At 34.0% G+C, this 22,153-nt stretch overlaps 1 protein-coding gene and 1 non-coding gene across 2 annotated transcripts in view; both read right to left on the bottom strand.

Moving 5' to 3' along the window:
* LOC106669706 (mitogen-activated protein kinase 1) overlaps positions 1–22,153 on the bottom strand; it is a 59,281-nt gene that overhangs the window by 27,349 nt on the left and 9,779 nt on the right. The window lies entirely within an intron of this gene.
* LOC112126182 lies at positions 5,661–5,758 on the bottom strand. The gene has a single exon (XR_002909826.1). It is a non-coding gene; the product is annotated as a U6atac minor spliceosomal RNA (small nuclear RNA).

Genomic DNA, 22,153 nt, shown 5'->3' with positions numbered 1-22,153 from the left:
AATATCGTAATCGAAAAACCAAAATATACCTATTTAATGTTTTTTAGTTGTTTTAAATTTTTACAGCTTTATTTTAATTTGTTGTTCATACTTCAGAGCCAGTTCAAGTTTGAAATTTTAAATGAGAGCATACACTTTTTTACCCAATCAGATTTTAAATTACTCAAAGAAATAGAAAAGTTATGGCACATAATGTGGAAAGAAATATTTCAATTTAATTTTTATTAGTTGGCCTTTTGGTGCTAGTCGGCTTTTTGAAATATTTGTGAATGGGTCTGCTAGCAGACAACTAACTAAAATCGTGCGTACCCACTCCTAGCAGACCATACCAACATCTTGAGTAATTCGTAAGAATTTTGCTTAATATGGTTCTTCATTTTTTTTCTTTCCTTGGTCGATGATTTGTTTCGATATTGTTTAAACAACTGGTTTTGTTGGATTTAGACAAAATGAAAAGCATCAGAACTAAATTCCAACTTTTGTTCATTTCCATTTACTTTAAATATTCTTCAACTAGATTTTATCAGTCATTCAAAATGGGACGAAGAGTGCGTTTTCCTCGTCAAGATCTGATTGATATTTACGATACTTTCATTGAGAACGCCGTAATTGCTCGTCATGCAGACTAATTGTACTACGAGAACTTTCCCAATCGCTCCAGGCTGAACCACAAATCGCTTATTCGTGTTGCACAATTATGAGATGTTGGGACACATCAAGAACCCGGCCATATCATTTTATTGATAAACTAAACATTGAGTTGTATTTTCTCTAAAATCCACACTCCTCCCTTCGAAAGACTGATGGGTTTTGGGATTTTCAATGAACAAGATTAGATATGTCTTCAGAACATACATTTTTTAACTATATCCCTATCGACTTTTGTCCAGGGGCTTCGGGACAGTGATTTTTATAGACGGTTAATTTTCCTTTCAGAGATATCGATTTGAGATACAGAAGACAATATTCTCCCATACATCTTGTGAACTCATGAATCCATGTCCACCACAATGGTGTTCATTCTGTAACATTTCTGAAAGTGGACACAGGAAAACCCTCTAATTAAGTAAATCCACGTCATCACCAAGTTGTTCACATTATATGCCATAACTTTGTTATTCTTTGACAATTTAAAATATGACTGTAACAAATCGTTTCAAACAGTGCGTAAAAAGTGTTGGTAAATCAGCTGCAAGGTCATGTCAAATTAAAAATAATATTTCGAAAGCTTCCTCTCCAGCAAGATAAGTCTGAAGGACAGCGGTCAAGAGGTCTCTAGAGGTCACCCATTGGGAACTCTTCAGATCCATTTATTACCTTTTACATTTTCAAGGGTGCGTGTAATTAATTAATTATATTTGTTTATGTGTTTTACTCTGAAATGGGTTGTTAAACAGAATAAACTTTATTCTTCGACTGTTACGGAATCGAATAAAACCCGTGTGTCGACTCAACAAATTTTTGAATCCCAGTCGAGCCTAACTTTTGAAACTCGGTCCGTCAAACACCGTTTTTTTTTTTTTTTTTTTTTGTTCGGGTTTCTCCCCTGTGAATCGTTTAGAGGGTGGATTTCGAATTGAGGGCGGATGATCGGCCGAGTTTCTTTTCACTTTAACCGTAGAAATTTCGAAGAAAGGGTAATGACTGCTCTCTTTATTCTTCAAAAAAAAATCTTCTTTATCTACGAACAAAGGCGGAGGCGTAAAAAGCAGTATACCCGAGATAAGGCCTTTCTTTTCAAATAATATTGTCTAAGGGGGTGGGTTAGTAAGGCGCTGAAGTTATACTGTCACACTTGACTCCTCGGCTTTGATGTGGTTATCCAACTTCACTTGCAAATAGCAATCTAACGTGTTCCAACTTGAGACCTCCAAAATATATTAGGTAGATCCATTGAATTATTTTAACACTAGTATGTGTGCTATTGGAATTAGCATACTGTGCTATTTGTGATAGTTTATATAGTAAATGAATTCTTGTCTTACAGGAGGGAGTAACTTACAACAACCACCCGTTGAATGTCGCGGTGAAAGTTCAATCCTTAGCAACTTATTAACATTAATCTCAATTAAAATTTCATTGGATACGTCAGTATTCGAACCCCGAATCGTAGCCTGGCAAATGCGAGTCGGATGCCTTAACTGCGTGTTAATTCAGCCTCAAAATAAGCAAGATAAACGCAAAAAATTGATTCAGCCGGATTAACCAGCCAACAAATATTTTCACTGTCTTATGCAGACAACAATTTCGCAAAAAGAGGCTCCTATACCACATGCATAAAATCGATTTAGCCGACCGAAACGTGATTCGACATTTCACGAGGAAGAAGGAAACTGTTCAAAGTGCTGGTCAAGCAAGAGGTATTTCTGTACCCCAAACCGACTTCTCTGAAAGGAACATTAACAACAAAGGAACATTAAGTAAAAAAAATCCTTTAACAGAGCGCGTAAAAAGTGTACGTTCTCATTTGAAATTTCAAATTTGTACAGGCTGTGAAGTACCCCAACATATATTTAAAAAAGGGGTAAAAATGTAAAACTACACTAAAAAATATATAATATGTATGTTTTGGTTTTTCGATAATGCTCATCATCATCCCAAAAAATTCATAAAACCAACTAGCATCAAAACGACCAATGAAAATATTTAATACTAAAGATGAAATTGAGATATTTATTTTCACATTATGTGCCATAACTATTAATGTACACATCTGATTACGCCATCGTTTTTCAGTGTAAAAAAAATCCTTTAAAACAGCGCCTAAAATGTGTACTTTCTCATTTAAAATTTCAAACTTGCACTGGCTCTGAAGTACCATAACAACAAATATTTCCAAAAAAAAGGGTCAAATTTTAAAAGTAACTAAAAAATATTAAATATGTGTTTGTTTGTTTTTCAATAACGTTATAGTTCAAGAGAAATTCAGCCGAGCCATCTAAAAAAAACACTGTATATTATTAAAGGGAATATATGAAGAGAATTCTTTTTAGTCAAATTGTTCTTAAGGTTCGGTAAAAAATAATTCAGTACCTATCTATCGGTTTACTATTCTGGCAGGGAAAATTTATTGCGGCTTAAAGAGGTAATAATATATAAAAGATTAAACAGATAAAAAGTATAATAATAGTAGGAGATAATGAGAAATTTCACGTTTTACAACTCTTAGAAACTGACCCTCCCTTTAAAAAGGTGTCAAACTGTTTCCGATAAGGTACTGTATAAGATAATTTATCCGGATATTAAAAACGGGGCAAATCGCGTCGGTGAGATAAGAGAGTCGACGTTAAAGGCGTGTTGGGTAAACATAAAAGGGAGAGAAAACGGAGGAAAAGGACCCCACTTACTAGGTTTATACCATGCTGGATCGATATTAGGCAGGGGGGCGGCGGAGGAGCGGTGGTCCCGTAAAATCCAGAGGACAACAACGCCCGCCCCCTTTCGCCCGGTGGCCGATCAGGTACACGGCCTGGATCCACAAGTGGGCCCGTCCACGCACGCTGTGTTTCAAATCCCACCCTCGCCAGCACTTCAACAGACTGACTTTTTCAACAACTTCCTTTCGACAGTGACTACTCGTCAAAATTGTAGTAACACGCGATCACCCGTGATTTATCGGTTTGATAATTTTCTTGCAATCACTTATATTGGAAAGTAATGGCAATTTTTTTCTGTGATAACAGTACATGTATACATAACTGCAAATTTTTCTATTCTCACTAAACAAAAATCAATGATCATGACAAATAAATTCACGTCATGCTCTGAAATATATAGACTGGCCGACGTTATGTGCTCCACTCACATGCAATGAAGGCAAACTAAAAAATAAAATAAGATAACCGTATTTCAAGATTTCTGTTATACCAACTTTTTTTTTTCAAACAGATCCTATTCCTTTTTCCACACATTTTTGATAATGAATTGAGTTTAGTCTCCCGAAAACATTTGTAAAAAATTTACAAATCGGACATGGCTTGAAACCAAAAACATACAAATTATTGTAGAAACGGAACAGGATAGTGAACCTCCTAAGCTAAAAAAAAAGGTACAAAAACCAAACAAATTGCAACTATACATTATCCATGGTGTTCGGCTACTCGTGTTACAAACTTTGCCAGTAGATTCTACATTCAAAGTGGAACCAAAAAGTCCTAATGGAATATGATCTGAATCTCAACAGTTTTGGAGTTATCCCCCTTTTTCTGATTTGTTAAGATTTCACGACCTTAGTTCAAATAAACAATAACTCCAAAACTGAAAGGTTTGTAACAAATCCATTAATATCATTGTAAACTACGTTAAATATCCATTAAGATGTACACAGTACTAAACTTGTAAACGTTGGTGAAATAGAGTTTTAGTAGTCAGAACTTTGAAAAATAAGTTTTTGTTCAATGTAGAAAAACTTACCATGGTGATTCTAAACTACTATTTCCAAACCTAAAGACCAGCAAATTTCATAAAAGGAACTCCACTTAATATCCTTTTTAGTGGTGTAATTGCTTTCTTAATTACTTTTTTCAAAGAAGAAGAAATTGATGAAGAAAAGGTAAAAACCCTGGTTGACGGATTCGTAAGGTGGAAAAATAAACAAAAAAAAGAATGTAAATACTTAGGAAATTTGGAATGAATGAACTAAAAGCTCTTTTTTCCGGAGAATAATAATACAAATTAATACTTTAATCAAAGTAGCAGTCGTGTGGGTAAATAGTAACCAATTGCACTATTTCGGTTTGGAACCCAAATTATAAAACGTTTAATAAATTCATTCAAAATTTCAGTAAGTTTTTTTTTATTTTTTATTCTTATTTATCTTTCCACCTTACCAATCCGTCAACCACGGTTTTCTCCTTTCATTCATCAATTTCTTCGTTTTTGAAAGATGTAATTAAAAAAAGCAATTACACCACTAAAAAGGATATTAAATGGAGTACCTTTTATGAAATTAGCTGGTTTTTAAGTTTGGAAATTGTACTTTCGATTCACCATAGTAAGTTTTTCAACATTGAACAAAAAATTATTTTTAAAGTTTTGGCTACCAAAACGCTTACTTCACCAACGTTTACAAGTTTACAAGATTGAGCACATCTTAATGGAAATTTAACGTAGTTTTCAATGGTATCGACGGATTTGTCCAAAACCTTTCAGTTTTGAAGTTATCATTGTTTATTTGAAGTAAGGTCGTGAAAAATTAAAAAATCAGAAAAAAGGGGAATAACACTGAAACTGTTGAGATTCAAACCATAGTAATTAATTAACTTTTTGGTTCCGTTTTGAATGTAGAATCTACTGGCAAAGTTCGTAACACGAGTAGCAGAACACCCTGTATAGAGAGCCAAAAACAAAATTCAATTCAACCTTCACCAAAAATCGACTTCAACGAATATAATTGAATTGCCCGATTAAGAGAACACTACTGAGCAGGAAAAATACAAAAATAATTACAAACTATAAAAACCAACATACATACGAAAATTGCAAAAAGCAATTTGTAGATTAATCGCTTTCTATCATCATATCACGGTCTTTTTTCCTTTTTTTATTTTTTTAAAAGCCCGTCTGTAAGTACGTCGTATGGTGAATTCGAACCCGGGACCTTTATTTTACAGTGATGAGGCCGAGTCAACGACAAAACCGTTGCGGCCACCGACGCCCCGATAAAAGCTGGTTTGCCATTTTTCAACTTGGCTTGTCTTATGTGTTTATAATCCCAACCTTGTCAAAGTGCTAAAAATTCTCCCCTTTCTTACAACACCACGGTCGGTTTATAATCGCTAGTTTTATCAAGCTAGACAAGTTTAAGCATTTCGATACTTCAGTGGTTCTTTTACGAGTTATTTTGTGTATTGTTAAAATTCAAGAGAAACAGAATCGCACAAAAGGGTCACGGTTGGCAAAATAACACAAAGGCAAACCAGTCAAGTCGACGTTCCGACCGAAACTCGTCACACCGGCAAAGCCAACGAGAATAGGCGGACCATAATGATCAGAGAAAGCCGAGAGTTAATCACCTCACCGGCCAAACTGAAACCTTTCACAATATAAAATTCAATTAAGACAAGAATTTGGTTTCAGACCTTTTTATTTTATTTTTATTTTGGAAAATAAAGAACTGTGGTAATTTTTAAAAAATTGTATAAATGGAAAAAAGTATCGTCTATAGATAAAAATCAGTGAGTTATTATACTAGACGTGATCGATATAACACTACCATATATGTTATATTATCTGTTTTTATTAATCGGCTGATTGCTACATTCCTTTCATGCCAAACGCATTTGAGTAATAAATTCAACAAACCCGCGAGTGAAGACGGACCCAATAAGTGACCCTATGCCGGTTCAGCATATTTCAAGAAATTTCATTACGCAAACTTCCCAAGAGTTTGTCAACTTTAGTTGTACACAACTGCTGTAATTTAATTAATCCTGTTTTCCTTTATTGAATAAATTTTAAATTAAAAATTAACCCTAAATGAACCTAAAACAAATGAGCATTAAAGCTGCGCTGGATAAAGAACAATGAAGAGATTCTTTGATTTTTTTTTTGAGAAAATATAATTTCTGGTGAAGGCAAGCCCAGGAAACATTAAGATTATGCGAACGATAAGGCGTTTTATCTATAAAAAAAAATTCCCAATGCTTCAGCCGGATGATAAATTGGGAAAGCCAAAACCTGTTTTCTTTGGGGGCTGATTGATTTGTTTGGTTTACCTTCTCTTTAGAAGTCTAGTCAACAAGGCACTATTATAAAACGGGATTTACCGTATTGTTTCTCCATTTTTCAGAATTAAAAACTATTATAAATAATAGCTAAAATGATCGAAAAGTAATATCTTTTTTGTTTGAAAATCATTATTTTACTATTTTTAGAACGTGGATAATAATTAATTCATAGCGTATTGTCCGTTTTTTTATTGATAACCTGCCATCTCCCAGTCGATTTCATTATTCGATTTGACAGTTTACTTTGCCATTGGTCAAAAAAGGATTTTTATTTAATAACTGATCAGTATTGACAGGATTCTGAAGGTGTTATTCGCGGTGAAGTAAATAACCATAAATGTTCGCACATATAATTGAAGTTTCCGTAATGCCTCCTTCCTTTGGTTAATTGGTCAATTATATTAGTGAAATTTCGTTTGAATTGTGACAAGGATTTAATAATTTCATCCTGTTCTTTACAGTTTAAATCATTTTTGACCTAATAAGAAAAGCCTTAGTCCAGCCTGAGCTGACCCTTTTTTTGCGCGGGAGATCGTGCAAGTGCTAATTTCCCCAATTTTTTTACTTTCAATTTCTTGAAAAAATTTAAATAAAAACTTTCAAATTAATTACCGACTTGTGCATTCAAGCTGGGAGCTCCGAGAACGTAAGTTTTCAATTCTGAGGAACTTGGTACGGACAAGGTTACTGGAGTTGTGATCGCTTTGCAACTAAACCAATTCCAATTCCCGTTCGAGCAAACTACCGGCTATGAATACGTAGTCATCACAGAAATATGCGCTGTGAATTTAAACGTGAGGAACTTCAACATAAATCTTCATTTTTTAAAGAGCACAATTAAAAACTAACTGATAAATTTCACAATGGAAAAAGCTGAAAACTGCAACATAAAAAGTTCGCAGAGTCTCTCATACTAGTTAATTGTTATAATCAAAGTAAAGTGAGGTAAAATGAAACATAAACGGACCAGGTTCTAGGATAATTGCAACAACACGACATAAACCTCCCTCTCAATAAATGAACAATCTTTTAATATATAAAGCCTTAAGAAGAACGATCCAATCAAACAGTAATCCAAAAATCATAAACAAATTAATACAAAACAAAAGAGTACACAAATAACCACCAATCCCTAATCCTGGCTTAGGACCTACAGTAAATAAATTAATGGAATACGAGACAATTTTGCTAAACCGGAAGCCTCTTGTACCACAACTTTCATTAATGAATCAACAAATCTGCTTTTAAATTAAAATAAGAATAAAATTAAGAAAGTCCAAATTTAAGCCAATGATGAGCAGAGAAGGACAGCTTCTCTATTTAGAATATCTTCAGATAGAAACCAGTTGTCTACTGATCGTCTACGTTTTACGAGGACAGGGATACGGATAGGGATAAAAGCGACAAGGCCTTCTGCACCTCAATCTGAGTAGATCTACCGTGATCCTCTATTTTAATAAACCACTGGCCTGCTTTGTTAATCAACCTCCATACCCTTGCCTTCCCAGCAGCTAATTAGTGTAGGAGCTTGCAGCTTTTCCTCTCTTAGTTGCAAGAATCTACACCTACATAGACCCTCACAAAACATAAAACGTGTTCTGCTATGTCCTTTTCTTCCTGGTAGTATGCACGATATTTCTTCTGTCTTTATTCCTATCATTCTTAGGCGGCAGCACCCATCAGGCGTCCAACCAGAATCCTGATTCTATTACCCTCCAGTAGATATGGCGCTTAGCTCTTTATGAATCTCTTCATCTCATACCTGGAGTATTTTTCCACCAGATTTTAAACAACAATAAGAATTCATTTTTAAATGTACCCTTTTTGTGGCAAGGTGCAAGGCCACAATAAGGTTCGAGCCTAGAGGATTCCTATTGGCTCCTTTTTTGGCCAAAGAAGTATTCAAATTGGAAAACTTTCGTCACTCCGACAGATATCCTTGTTGAGAGGTCGCTGCCGTCTAAAAAAAGGCGCACGAATAACCTACTAGCAGACTTAGTAAGCATCAGCCTCAACCATTTTGTGATGCTGTAATTAATAACGTATCTAACTTCACATAAAATATACTTTATTATAATAATCGGAAGATAGCACTCTTTCAAAATTTCACCATAATTAATGTTTGAATTATTATTTCGAAAATACTTTGGTAACTCGTAGTGGGATTTGTGAGTAAAACGGCGCCTCTTTCCGGCAGAATATGACCCCCCTTTTTTTAAGAGTCCGACAGAGGGTAATATACCAGGATTGATGCTTTAATTTCCCTTCAAACGATTTCTGTGTTGGCAATTATTACTTTTGCAATATGTCACAGGTTACAGCATTTGATTTGCGAACCAGCTCGCTACTCATCGTGCATGCAACTTTAAGCAATTGTTAACTTTTTTTTTCTTTTATATAATTTTCGCCTAACAAAAGCGGTCCTCGAATTACCAAACCACCTAAATATTTGATCATAAAAGTTCATGAAATTCGAAGTTATGGGAAGCGTTTTAAAGAGTATTAATGGCAGATTAGTTATGTCAATATAACAAGAGTAAATAAATAAAAATTAACATGTAATAAATTAAAAACATAAATATATCAATTTATCGTAGAATTTAAAACATTGGAGGGGGCGTCGGTGGCCGCAACAGTTTTCGTTGACACGGCGCTCATCACTGTAAGGTAAATAAATGTCCCGGGTTCGAATCCAGCGGCTCTGCATTCGAACACGACAAACTTACAAATGGGCTTTTTTTCAAAAATACCGGCACCCTGAGGGTTTATATGACCTCTCCTGTTGCTAACCCTCGTTAAAAAAATAAAACATTGTAAAAAAAAATACTTGACAATAAATCAATCTTATCTAAAATAAAATCGTGTTTTTCTACAGCTATTACGATGTAAGTCATAATCTTTTAAAATAGACAAACAATCTTATACAATATTGGGCAACTAGGGATCTAATCAATTGGTATGTCATCAAAATCAACTGTATCCATATGTTCCACACACATATCATAATGGGTTTGTAGAGATAATTAAAATACATTAAATTGCGTCGTGAATTCGGTCTTCATGATTTACAATAACTGTACAACTGAAGGGAGGATTTGGACCCGGGCCCGGACCAGTGAATACATTTCTCTTAAATTAAAAGATCCCCCCCCCCAAAAAAAAAGCAGTACGACGGAGAAAAACAGTAGAAAATGGTATATAATTTTATTTTATCGTCTCTTCTCGACCAAATAGATGAGTTATTCCGGCCATTAACGAACGCGTAACTAGTTTGGGTAATGAGAAATTAGCGGGAATGCCATCACATTTGGACTATTAGGCGAGTAAGTCATGAGAGTCCCTTTGCGTTACGCACTGTGCATACGCATGGTTGCTTAATGTAGCTGAAATTATGGCTAAGGAACGAGAGGACATCAGGGCGACATACGGAAATGAGCAGAATAAACTGATGTTACTCGTTCGTATTGGTTTGTTCTATTCAAACTTTGTACCTAATGTTGAAATTTATTAATACAGAACGAAATCATCCCTTTTGATTGAATGAAAAAGGATTCCGCCTTACATTTATAAGTTATCTTGAAAATAAGCCACCGAGAGAAAGAGAGACAGAGAGTGAGTGAGAGAGAAAAGCAATTGTGATGGGCTCAAGTGGAGAAATATTTGCCAGCAAACCTGACCGTTGCCACAGCGATAAAGTGGCAAAAATGAAATGGCAAATCATATCTGACCGGAGATTTTCTTATACTTTCCTTTTCGTATTTCTGAGAATAAACATGTTTATTTTTAACAAAGCAATTTATGAGATTTTGAATGGAGGAACTTTCAAGCAAACGGCTTAATGTTTTGAACTAAGTAGTTGTGATTCAGTTTAAATAGTTTTTATGTTAATTTATAATAGTATAAAGGCAAAATTTAAATTGTTAAAATGAAGTTTGAACAAATAACCGAGAAATAAAAAAATCATTCTGATTATTATATTTCATTTATATTTGATATTTATATGATATGCATCCAATATCACATGGCTAATTTTAACCTAAGTTAAAGTCCATATTGCACCATTCACACCAATAAACACACGCACTCAAACAAAACACAGAACCACAAAACAGAAACGAACAATATACAATAATAAACTTACTTTTTCTAAAAACCGGAATTGCGACCAGAAACCCGCTACTATGCCCCAAGAACCACTCATATCCGGCGGCATACTTACACACTCTCTATATGGAGCCAAGGCATGATAAGCTTCTATTATGCGGTACACATCTAGGAACGCTTACTTTGCATAAAGGGCATCTGAGCGGGCTTTCACCCAAAAACATACGTCTGTGTGTCAACCGCGTATGGTCTGTTCTTATAATGTTATATATATATATATATATATATATATATATATATATGAAAGTAAACGACTTAATAAGTATCAAATTTCAAGAATACATAAAGAAATGAAAAATTACACGCATTTATATAAAGGAACATGTAGAAAAAAATTGGGGTTTATAGCTCGAAAAGCCATCTAAATAAATTCAAATATCTCGGAATACCTGGATTCTTTTAACCTAAATATTCATCAATAAAAAAGCATTTTCTATCTCACCGTGGACTTACCATTGTGAATACTACTAAGAAATATGTCTTACTTCTTATATGTGCGCGTAACTATATTTATAATAAGTTTTCAATAATGTAATCAAAATAAAAAAATTATTTGTTACCTATACATAATTGTATACTATACAAATATGTACATGATTAATGTATCACACAGCACAACACTAGCACTAATGCCAGCACTGCACCGGTAAAACACATGCTTTGAGTAGGCATCGCTGGCACTCAATGTCTATGATTAGATGTCAAGGAAGTTCCGAGGCCACCGTCGGTTGAGGCGATGTGGCGGGTTGTCAGGACGGGAATGAGTGGAGAAGGCTCGAGCAGTATAGTTAGGATGGTTTGAAAGGTTGGTGTGGAAGGTTTGGAATCTGGAACGGATCAGTTCGTTGACAAAAGGAATATTGAGGGCTCTATTAATAGTGAGGTTAGTGCTTTGACAATTTGTCTACGGACTTTCGATTAGGATGGATGAGCTGGATATTGAGTGGCTTGGCAGTACCCCACAGTTCCACTCCGTATGTATGTATTGTTGTATTATTAACGTCTTGTACAGTGTTAGCTTTGTCTTAGTTGTCAAAGTCGATTTCGGTCTTAGAATTCTTCGTAGCAGTCCAAGATTTGTATTAAGGTGTTGTTTTTAAAGTCTTATGTGGGGATTCCACGTAAATCTGTTATCGAGATGTAGTCCCAGGTATTTGACTTGAGTTGAAACTGATATCTCTTTATGTCTTGTGTGGAGATTCCATGTCAGTCTGCTGTCGAGATATGGATGCGCTGGATATTGGATGGCTTGGCAGTACCCCACAGTTCCACTCCGTATGTCCATATTGGTCTTAGTAAAGTCTTGTACAGGGTTAGCTTTGTCTTAGTTGTCAAAGTCGATTTCGGTCTTAGAAGTCTTCGTAGCAGTCGAAGACTTGTATTAAGGTGTTGTTTTTTAAGTCCTGTGTGGGGATTCCACCTAAGTCTGCTGTCGAGATATAGATGCGCTGGATGTTGGATGGCTTAGCAGTACCCTACAGTTCCACTCCGTATGTCGATATTGGTCTTAGTAAAGTCTTGTAGTGTTAGCTTTGTCTTAGTTGTCAAAGTTGATTTCGGTCTTAGAAGTCTTCGCAGTAGTTCAAGTCTTGTATTAAGTTGTTGTTTTTAAAGTCTTATGTGGGTATTCCACGTAAATCTGTTATCGAGATGTAGTCCCAGGTATTTGACTTGAGTTGAAACTGATATCTCTTTGTTGTTGATGAACAATGGAGGGCAAGACTGCTTTTTCAGCGTAAAAGTACAATGAGTACATTTTTCTTCGTTCAGTCATGTCCTCCATTAAAATAAAACTAATATACCAGAACCGTAGGAAAATGACAGCGAAAAAATTGAGAACGCAGAATGTTGTGAATCTCTCAATAATAACAGGCCTCCTAGGTAAATACGACTTGGTCAAAAGAACCCCTTTGACTTAAATTGAAGTAAAAGGGGAAAGCAAACGAAACAAACATTAATTACAACGATAAGCAACAGAAGGATGAGAGAGTCAAATTAATTCTTAAAGCAATCCATTATACTTTTGCCGGAGGGGTAGAAATATCTGAAATAAATTTAAATTCGTGGTAATAATTTTGTTTCGCAATTCTGAGAACCGGGGTCGATTTTGGCGTAGATTTGAAATCGTAATGGAATGTATTCACCCGAGAACGATGAAGAAGCAGGAGAAGCATTCATTACTTCGTCAATGAGGAAGCAAAATGCAAATAAGACGTGAACATTCAATATCCAAGGGCATTAGCGACTGTTCAAACTCCCACAAAGCAGAAGTTAACGATCTAGGATTCACTAAGAATAATGGTTAAGAGAAGAACAATGTTTTGGGGTTATAAATATATTCTAGAAAACAAACAAACAACTAATATTCTTGGAATTTTATCAAATTAAAACAGACAATAAGCCAATTTATTAAGTCCACCCCCAAAAAAAAAACTACTTTTGACGGTGCAATTAATTAATTAAATCTCTTCATATGGTAGACTCATCTGAAACTACTCTGTTATTGAATTCGCCTAATTAGGAAGAAAGGGCAACACCGTCCCCGACTCTTTAATGCTACATAGCACTAATTAAGAATCAAGCTCGGGTTAATAAACGAAACTTTTAGCCACACAAGGAGATAGGAGAGGCACCAGTCCTATCGAGCTTTCAGATTGGCTTTTTGCAATTTGCAAATATTTCATCTCTCAGGATAGAAAGAGTGTATATTAATAGATAAGTGCACAAGGAAAGAGAATACAGGAAATTTTAACTTCTCGAACATTTGAAAATTTTCTTTTTATGAGCAGTAGTATTAAGTGGGTTCAATTTTTTTTTGTTATAAATAAATTTTCAATGCAATATCAATCAGTTCTACACTGAAGATGGCGTAAGCCGAAACGCGTTTGTCTATTATTTAATAATATCTAAACCGCGAGAGAGTAGACAGACAGTCCTTCATTCCCAACGTAGATGCGTCTGTTTCCCCTCGAACACTAACAGCACTTAAAAAGCAAAAAGCAAATTACAGGTTAAATTTAATTAATTGATCTTTTTATGTAAGGTCTTTGGTTGAAATAAAAAACCTATGTCCCGAGCGGGATCGAACCCACGACCTTCGGCTAAATACGCCGCTGCTCTACCACTCTATCGTGACTTCGATCCACTCGGACACCAACTCACCATCTCAACCTACAACCTTTCCAATTTTCCTTCCTTTTTGCCATTTTTCAAATGGTCGTGTAATCAGGATTCGATTCTCGGGGACATATGAAGTGGCCACAGGGAGCTGTTAGTAAAGTTATACTTCGTTTTACTTATTAAATCCATTATATTTAGTGATCTATTGACCAAATTACTTCTTTCAATTAATTAATCTTTTTATGTAAGGTTTTTGGTTGAAATGAAAAAGCGATCCGAGTGGATCAAAGTGGTAGAGCAGCGGCGTATTTAGCCGAAGGTCATCGGTTCGAATCCCGCTCGAGGCACTAGCTTTTCCATTTCAACCAAAAACCTTACATAAAAAGATTAATTAATTGAAAGAAGTAATTTGGTTGATAGACCACTAAACATAATGTATTTAATTTTATCAGTGACATAATAATTAAAAGACTGCTAATAATGAACTATGAAGAAAATCCATCTTTACTCTTTAACTAAAAATAAGTAATTTGGTCAATATACCAGTAAATATAATGGGGTTAAATTTAATGTAACTTACGTAATATTTCGGAAAACAAGATTTTTTTTAAACATATCGGTTGGAATTTCAAGGTAAACGGAACTAATGTAATAAAATCATATTAAATCATGCAAATTGTCAAACGTTGTGCAACGGATGTGCACAGAAATCGCCCAAACAGGTACCAAGAATCGATCAAAATGATGTAACATAATCTTAAGATATTGTCCGTATTAAATATCAGACATCGATGCAGTAAGTAAATCGGTAAAATATACAATACCGCGAATAAAACGAATATTAAAAAAGGGGATTTAAATTAAATTTATAAGAAAAAGTCCTATTCTTTTCAATTTCCAGGTTTAATTCATTTATGGAATCGAATGAACGTTGGCGTCGATCAAATCGGCACTAGTGTACAGATGCTGGAATGAATATATTGAAGACTACACCACGGGAATGCCGTTTATTGATTGTGAAATGACTGTATCGTCTGTTCTGGCTGTTGTTGTCCTGTAAAACGTATCGAAACGAGGAAAACTTCACAAATAGCTTGTCCACTACACGTTTTACATATTTTGTTGAAATATTTACAGATTTAATAATCAAAACAATGTCCATGATGGAGGAGATATTGTGAGGATGGAGTCAGTTTGTGATTAATATTTAACATCTCCAACCGAATCGATAAGAGATTATGCCGAAACTTTCGAACAAATCCAAAGAGACTAAAAATGATTAGCTGAGAGAAATCGAGACGAAGCTAATAGAAAAAATAATGGCAATTAGATTTTAATCTACAGCAGGCGTTTGAAGACGAATTTAAAATTGGTATATAGTTTTTATACTTTACGATTGGGGAGAATTTAAACTTTTAACATTTCAAGCTCCAAAAACGTTAACTTAAGGTTTCATGGTAAATTCCATTTCCCTATGGAATTATGGTTTTAGATAATTCGTTAACTCTTTTTTTAGTATTTTTTAATTTAAAATAAATATACATTGAGCAAATAGTATAGTTATATACAAATCTGACATATATGTTAGATCAGGAGGCAGTGGGAGAGAAACCAGCCAGTGCTGAAACTCTCTTTTATTCAATTGGGAAGGTCAGGAAAGGAGGTCACGAGGTCATCGTCGTTTTAAACGGCGTGGAGGATTGTAAGGGTGAGACGTTGAGGAAAGAGTTTGGGCTAGTGGGTTAGGGTGGAGGGATAGTTTAGAGTGGAAATTGAGTAACCGTGTTCGGATAACATCCTTCACGGATGGGATTTTAAGGACTTTATGGATCATTTGACTGGTGACGTAAGATAGCATTGAGGATACGGCGGAGAACTTTGGATTGAATTCGTTGGATGTTGAGGGATTTGGCCGAGCCCCACTGTTCAGTTCCGTAAGGCCAAATGGGTCTGATCAGTGTTTTGTAAGCGGTTAGTTTAGTGTTGATTTTAGTCCCAATAGGAGTCTGAGAAGTCATATCTTTTGTTAAGCTCTTGTCTTTTTAATCATCTTTATGGTTTCCATATAAGTCTGCTGTCTGAGTAAAGCCCAAGGTTGGAAAAAAACCTTGTTTATGTGCACTGCTTTGACATTTGAGTGTAAACATAACTTTGCTTTTTTACTCGTTCAACCTGATCCGCCACCGAGGGCACCAGTCGTTAATGAAGTTCATGTTGAATTGCTTCTGTGGCTAGGATAGGATTGGAGTATGTAGATAAGATTGAGGTCGCATAGGTTGTAGGTTGTGTGTTTCGATGTGCAGCTATATCAGCAGTGTAGGTATAGAGGATTGGACCTAGGAATCTTCCTTGTGGAACGCCACCTTTGATTAACTTAAAATAAATGTTTATGTAAGGTTTTGGTTGAAATTAAAAAGTTAGATAGATTCGAACCCACGACCTTCGGCTGAATACGCCGCTGCTTTAACCACTTGAGCTATCGTGACTAGGTCGTGAGTTCGAATCCCGCTCGTGACACATCTTTTTCATTTCAACCAAAACCTTACATAAAGATTAATTAATTGAAAGAAGTTATTTGGTCAATCAGACCACGAATAATAGATTTAAAATAAATGATTGTACCTTTTGATTTTATATATGTTAGTTTTCCTCAAATAAAGTTAATTATAATTAGTTCTGATTTTTTTAATACATGTACGTTTAGAAAGAACGTTTTCATTTGTTTTCCCCAGAAAACATATTCATCATTCTTTCGTTTCACAAATTCGGCTATAAATAACTGGGCGAAAAAAGAACGGAAATGATCTATCAATAAAATAAAAAACAAAATGTGAATACATATCTGACAACAAAAAATCTTATAAATGCACAGTGATGGACGTTGAATTATCACGTTAATTTATGATATGGAATTATATAAAATAATCTATAACGTTAGTGTCAGGAAGCGATGACTATAAGAGCTAATGGAATGTAATAAACAATTTTAAAAAATTATCGCTGAAAAGATTAGCAGCGGGAACAGATTAAATCATTATTATCCGAAGGTATCAATGCATGAATCACGATGAAATGAGAAGGATGATTGATGAACAAAGATTGCCGATGGAAAGCTCTCCAGGCGATTGGCACGGAGAAAGATGGAATTCTCGGCCACAGTGCCTGGATAAAAAAGATTTCCAAAAATATGATATCGAGGAAGAAATGTCAAAACAGAAATATTCAGGAGAAAAAAAAGTAGAAATGGTGAAAACAAAGGATTAGACATAATTAAATGACAATAGAAGTCCGGTAAAACTTTGTTAAAATAATTATATTCAGGGCCTGGGATTCACAAACATTGCGTAAATTATACACTTACGTATAACATATGAGTAAGAATTTAAAAATTATATACACATTATAGTAAGTTTTAGGTTTAATCAAAGTATTTGCACTCGCTCAAAGTGTGTGTTTTCTGTGTAGTCGTGTCAATGTTGTATGTCGTGCTGAGAGTATTAGTATGTATTAGTGATATTAGCAAAAAACATCTCACTAACACTCTCAACACTGACACGATTACACAGAAAACAGACTGAGTACAAATACTTGTTTAAACTTTCTACAATGTGTACATAATTATAAAAATGCATACTCATATATGTATTTGTATAATTTAAATACGATAAAGAAAGTTTTTTCTAACCTAAATCACACTAGCCCATGTATCATGATCTTTAAATAATCAGTACTTAACTGTCACTAAATATTACACATTTGTTTAAAAACATTATTTTTTTAAGATGCAGAAATTTTATTTTATCTCTTTTCGCACACACAGTTGTTACAGGTTTGTTTGCCTAATTTTCTGTTTATCTCTGACTCTCTCTTTCTCTTCTTTTCTTTTCTCTTTCCTCTTCTCTCTCTCTCTCTCTCTCTATCTCTCTTTTCTTCTATCTATCTTTCTATCTATCTATCTACCCATCTATCTGCCTATCTACCTATCTTTCTATGTATCTATCTATCTATCTACCTAAATATCTATCTTTCTATATATGTAATCTATCTATCTTTCTATCTACCTATGTATCTACCTATCTACATATCTATCTTCTTTCTATCTACCTATCTATATATCGCCATCTCTCTCTACAAAGTGTAGATGGTTTATCGTATTATATTTTCGTAAGGACATCTTTAAATTAGTCAATTTTGAAATATTTCGTAAGAATATTTTAGCATATTTGTTCAAATAATAATCTTCCGCCTTCTAGCGGACGAATGATTTGTTCAGGTTCATTTGTTGTATCATTGTTATATGAAACAAAGTAACGTATTTTTACATTCAAAATTTAGCAAAAAAATCAGTTGTGATAACAAAAAACTTAGGAGCTTACATATTTCACAATTTGGGACAATTAAGCAATAAAAAATTAATATATTTGAGCTTTTGAATGTAAATATCGGGTTGTCCGGAAAATAATGCAGGATTTTGGTATTAAACAAAAAAAAAGAAACTAGTTACTTTAAAGCAATGTTCTTTAATCAAAATAANTACAAATGAGTAATCCTGTAAACGTAAACAGAATATTTTATATAGATTTTTTTTAATGAAAACTTAAAATCCTGCATTATTTTCCGGACAACCCAATAAATCAAATATAAATTGAGCATTTGTTTTATTAATCCAAGCCAAAACTCTTCTTAAAAGCAAACATTTATTTAATATTTAAAAGTAAATGATAGAAGAAAATTAATGATTTTTTAAATGTTCTCATTTGACGGAGGGGATATTTAATATTTCAAGTGGAAAGTTGCGTGGAGGGGCGAAACTATTTTTATCGCTATTCTCACCACGGTTTTGGAAAGGAAATTGTCATAGAAGCACCCATTTTCAAGTGCAAGGCAAGGACCCGATTTGGCTCTGTATAACTTCAATAAACTTAGGTCTTATAGGGAGGCATCCGACCTAGTTGCTGTTCAGCAACTGCTTTATGGTCTATTTGTCAGGCTAATATTCTCGCGTAGGAAACTTTCGCGCTCGAAAAACTTTTTCCCCCTTGGCCAATTTTTATTCCTAAAAAAAAACCTCATTCGACTGGAATAAATTTCTACACAATGGTATAAAGAAACCGCCCCGAGGTTAAGTAAACGTTTACGTTGAGAACCGTCGATTTTTTAGACGAATCGTCCTGGAGATGGTTTGGGAAATAATTCCGGGCAAAAAGAATGTTCGTTTTTTTTTTCTGGCGAGGATGCGAGCTGGTGAACTGGGTCAACAGGTTGATCAAAAATGATATCGCACTTTTTTTCACGGTATTCGGTTTGTCTAATTCATCACCAGTTAGTTCAGGGCAGCAAACTCATAAATTATTCATTTGTCATATATTATTATGCTCATGCAGTCATATGTTCAAAAATTATGCACTGCTCTCTCTCTCTAATCGGAACTTCCGTACTCTGAACATTCCAGTAACCCGAACGGGAAAAAATCAAGAAGTCCGAATTTTAAATAATAGTAAATATAAGTAATAAAAATAGTAATCGCAACACAACTAATGTAAAATGATTACAAAACAGACACTGTTGTGAATGAATTCAGACTAAAACCTTTTAAACCGACTCCGAACTTTTGTTATATTTATTATACAAACAATTCTAAACAATTATTTAATATCATGGGCTGATGGTATTAAATGGTAAATACCTTGGAATTTATAGCAGACTGACTGACCAGACTGAATACCAGACTTAATTTTAGTTACCTTATTGATAAAAATATGCCCAAAAACATGGACGATCTTACGGAGTCTTTTCCGGGTATTTAAAAGGGTTCAAGTATGGACAGTAAAAATAAACAACTCATCATCTATACATACCTACATTGATAAATAACTTATGATGCTCCCATTTGGAGAAATATGACTAAAACCAATTTTACTAAGCCCCAGGTAGTATAAAATACTGCTCTCTGAATTATTGGGAGGGTTTCCACGTTGGACTCCGACAGGACATGTTAAAACTTGAGCATACCTAGCTTAACAACCCACATCTATCGAGCAATTGTAAATTTTTATAATTCATGTATAAATAGTCCACTTGTACTTCGATCTGGTTAACTGACTCTAAGCTTTTAAATGGAAACTACAATGGTATGCTAAAATGCTAGCCTCTCGTTTATACCTCAAGTTGCCAACTACAAAGACACAAAACATACAATAATAATTATAACATACATCACCACAAACATAGAAGTCTGGTTACATTCATTCCCCGAGAGTACTAAATATTCTGTAACTCTTTATTCCACTATATTTATTAATGACTAATAATTACTTTAGTATTTTTATTGTTACTTATTATTGCTAATATCCTACAATAACTAACGTTTCACTGTCTTAATTCCATTGTACATAGCTTTCAATCTAAGTACTTCATTTTGTTGGAATAAATGGAGCATCATGATCTGTTTCCTCACCACGCAGACGAATCAAAATATTTCAAAATACAGAATATAAACATTTTATTAACCGGACAAATTATCCAGTTTCCACATTTATAACAACTTATAAAAAATTTCAACACAGGAATTGGATGGGAACGATTCGAACAAATCACCTGTTGAAAAACGTTCCAAGTGGGGTCCTGTATTGTGAAAATTTGTCCGTGGGTAATTTACGCCTCAAGTGTTTCTAAAGCTTACTCGGAGAGTACGCTTTCAACTAGAACAGAATTTCGTAAAATTGAAAATAAACGTAACTCATTACCAGAATGAAATCTCTTACAACGGTCTGTAAAGGCAAATTAATTAAAATAATTCCGGTTAACCGTTTATCCGTATTATGTGTATCAGGCGTGAAAAAGTTTTCAATTTATTTCAAATGAAACTGGCTAAATCACACGGCCGGTCGGACAATAGGATAATTATGTCAAGTTGTGTAATGTAAAGTTCAACATATTGTTGACTTATCGCTAATTATATACGCATTAATCATAGTCAGTGATGGAGCTCCAATGTTGTTCTTGAACTGGGGAACGTCACCCATCTCTTGCCAAACACAAGATCTTCAGATGAAAACTGGAAAATTATAACTAGAACCAGAGTTTACAACCAATAGCAATTCACAAATATGCCATGTAATGATGCACATTCACTAATGAAACCTCAAATATGCCTTACAATTTGCATTAATAAAACCTCAAATATGAAATATAATTTGTACTAACAAAACATTAAATATGCCATATAATATGCACTAGTAAAAACAAAAAAAATACCACATAATGTGTACTAATAAAACCTCAAAAATACCACATAATGTGTACTAATAAAACCTCAAATATACCATATAATATGTACTAATAAAACCTCAAATATGCAATATAATTTGCACTAACAAAACCTTAGATATTCCATATAATATGCAGTAATAGAACCTAAAATCTGGCATATAATATGTACTAATAAAACCTCAAATATACCAAGTAATATGTAGTAATAAAACCTCAAATATACCATATAATATGTAGTAATAAAACCTCAAATATACCATATAATATGTAGTAATAGAACCTCAAATATGCAATATAATTTGCACTAACAAAACCTTAGATATTCCATATAATATGTAGTAATAGAACCTAAAATCTGTCATATAATATGTACTTATAAAACCTCAAATATACCATATAATATGTACTAATAAAACTTCAAATGTACCATATAATATGCACTAATAAAAATCTCAAATATGTCATATAATATGTAGTAGTAGAACCTCAAATATGCCGTATAATTTGCATTAATAAAACCTCAAATATGTCATATAATATGCAGTAATAAAACCTCAAATATGCCCTATAATATGCACTAATAAAAATCTCAAATATGCCGTATAGTATGCACTATTAAAACCTCAAATATGCCGTATAATTTGCACTAAAAAATTAACGTACACAGCACGAATGTTAGATACGTCACCAGACTAATAATTAACTTTTTTTTAACGTGCCTTTTTTTTTTTTTTTTTTTTTTTTTTTTTTTTTTTTTTTTTTTTTTTTTTTTTTTTTTTTTTTTTTTAGGACATTTGATTTTGAGGGGAAATAGGACAGAAAAATAGGTGGTTAGGCGATGAAGTGCTTAGTTGTTTGTGATTATTTTG

This window comes from Cimex lectularius, unplaced genomic scaffold, assembly GCF_000648675.2.
Source record: "Cimex lectularius strain Harlan isolate CLEC.00 unplaced genomic scaffold, Clec_2.1 scaffold8, whole genome shotgun sequence".
In the NCBI taxonomy this organism is placed as follows: domain Eukaryota; kingdom Metazoa; phylum Arthropoda; class Insecta; order Hemiptera; family Cimicidae; genus Cimex; species Cimex lectularius.
The sequence above is the reverse complement of the archived record's forward strand: the minus strand, read 5'-3'. Positions and strand labels throughout refer to the sequence as shown.